The sequence below is a fragment of the Leptopilina heterotoma genome, unplaced genomic scaffold (assembly GCF_015476425.1).
Source record: "Leptopilina heterotoma isolate Lh14 unplaced genomic scaffold, ASM1547642v1 Lhet_281, whole genome shotgun sequence".
NCBI classification, from domain to species: Eukaryota; Metazoa; Arthropoda; class Insecta; order Hymenoptera; family Figitidae; genus Leptopilina; species Leptopilina heterotoma.
This window is the reverse complement of record NW_025110988.1, coordinates 652,064-654,815: the sequence shown is the minus strand read 5'-3', so window position 1 is coordinate 654,815 and position 2,752 is coordinate 652,064.

Here is a 2,752-nt window from a genome sequence, read left to right as displayed (position 1 = left end):
TATATATAAATATAAACGCAAAACAAAGGAAACTGAATCATAATCATTACTTTTCACGACACATTTCCAGATTCTTGTTTTTGAATTTTCATAATTTCAACTCACACTTTATGAATTGTTATTTGCCATTATTTTTAAGTATTTGATCGTCCTTTAGATTTGAGAATTATTTGCAGATCTGTTTTTTCTTACGTCTTTAGATATTTTTTGTAGATAAGTGAGAAATTCTTCTTAATCGCAGGTGTATTTTGTTTTTGGGACTTAGAACTTGGGAAATTATAAAGCTTTTCAAAAGATTTTTGAAACCTTGTTGGTAGAGGATTACAACAATTTTTATATTATTTTATAATGAAGATAATAAAATATAAACATAATTTTAAAATTTTAATTACGTAAAGAATAGTAATGAAAATAATAAAAAAAAAGTGGAATAGAAATAATAGAAAAGTAATAAAAAAAATAAAATAAAATAACAGAAATAGAAATAAATAAAAAATTGTATGAAAAAAGAAATAATTTTTTCTTTTAAATAACTGTAAAAAAGAAATAAGTTAGAATTTTTTTTTCATATTAATTACAGAATTAATTAATGAAAAAACATATAGAAAAACGAAAAAAATTTTTTCTCTAAAATTTTAAAGGCCTTGAACGATATATTCGTTATAGAGTCTCTGGAGAATTCAGGAATTGAGAAACACGTGTCTGACCTTTTTTTTTTCCTTCTCTGTTATTTTTTTTATTTTTGCGAGATCATAAAAGAGTTGAAAATGTGTCGGGTTTTGCCTTCTTTAGAAATATCGTGAAACGCAAACTCGCTAAAGCGAATTTTTTACGATCCACGAGCTATATAATATTGCGTCATTGGGATTAAAATTTAAAGACTTAAGACTATAAAGAGGCGCCTTTGGGGAGTCTGCGATATCTGGACCGTGTGCGGGAGTAAAAAAGATGATCGTGAAAATACACTGCCTTGAATTGTTTTGGTTCAACTTAAATTTTCCACCAAAGAATCACAGTTTGCTTTTGGATAAAGGGAGGGGGTGGAAAGAAAGAGAAAAAAAATGCGAACGGCTGTTAGAGATGAAAGAAAGTGTCCGCTGACGATTAGTCATGTGGATTATTTTCAGAATATGTGTTTATAGAAATAAGTGGAAAATGATATGAATAAAATTTGGAATTTTTTTTTTATTTTAATTTAATTTTTTATTTAATTACATGAAAAAGAAGATTGGGTCTTTTTTTCATGCTTCCATCGTGTGGGTCAATTGCAGGTTTAATACCAGGGTTGACACAGGTCAGGGAATTCAGGGAAAATTTTTGCAGAACTATTATTTCTAGAAACTGTAAAAAAAATTCTTAAGAATTCAATTATTTTCATAAATTTCCATAAAATTCTAAAAAACAATTCAATTATTTTCGAAAATAATAAAAATTTCATAGAAATTCAATTACTTTCTTAATAACTAAAAATTTCGCAGTAATTCAATTCTTTACAAATTATTTACAAATTTTTTATAAATTTCTTCGCAACAATGGAATTATTTTTATAAATAATTAATTTTTCACAGGGAATCAATTATTTTTTTAATAATTAAATTCTATTTAGAAATTCAATTATTTTCAAAAGTACCTAATAAAATTCTTGGCAAAAATACAATTATGTTTAAAAATTTCAAAAAATTCGTTTCGGAAATTCAATTATTTACAAAAATTGTAATAAAATTCTTAGCAAAATTTCAATTACATTCGAAAATTTTTCTCAATTGAATGATTTTTAATATCTGCTATTTTAATATAATTTTCCAAAACACTTCAATTATTTAAAAACAAATTTGGATAAATTCCACGCAAACTTTCAATTATTTTCTTAAATAATAAAAAATTTAGGTGCAGAAATTCAATTATCTGAAAAAAATTTTGATAAAATCTCAGCATAAATTTAATATTTTTTAAAAATAATAAAAATTTCGCTGAAATTCAATTATTTACAAATTTTTCAATAAATTTTTTTGCAATAATTCCATTATTTTCATTTATAAGAAAATTTGTTACTGGGATTCAATTATTTTCAAATGTAATAAAATTCTTTGTAGAAATTCAATAATTATGTTTAAATTTTTTTTTAATTTTCTATAAATTATTCATTATCATTATAAATAATAAAATTCTTCACGGAAATTCAGTTATTTACAAAAATTTTATTAAAATTCTTGTCAAAATTTCAATTATATTAAAAAATTTTCCTATTTTCATAAATAATACAAATTTTTATGCAGAGAATCAAAAATTTTTTAAAAATGTTAAAATTCATTTTAGAAATTTAATTATTTTCATAAATAATAAAATTCATCAGAGAATTTGAATTTGAATTTGAATTTTTTATACTTTTAATTAACAAATCTGCGCAGAATTAATTTTTTTGAAGAAGTTTGAATTTTTTTAAAAATTATCTGAATTTTTTATTTTCTAATATATATTTAATTGAAAATTCGCAAAGAACTTTTTCCAAAATTGAAAATAAATTGAAAAAAAATTGATTTAAAGAAGAATTTTAGTTAAAAAAGTAGAAAATAATTCATCTTTAATTATTATTTATCATAAAACATGAAGAAATCGATCATTCCGAGTCGAAGACTCTGAATAAGAATAATATTCTTATAACTTCTTGAAATTTCGAAAGGTTTTGAATTTGGTTTTTTGAAAATTGTAATTTATCTGGTAAAATAATAGTGATTGAATATTTTTTTTAAAA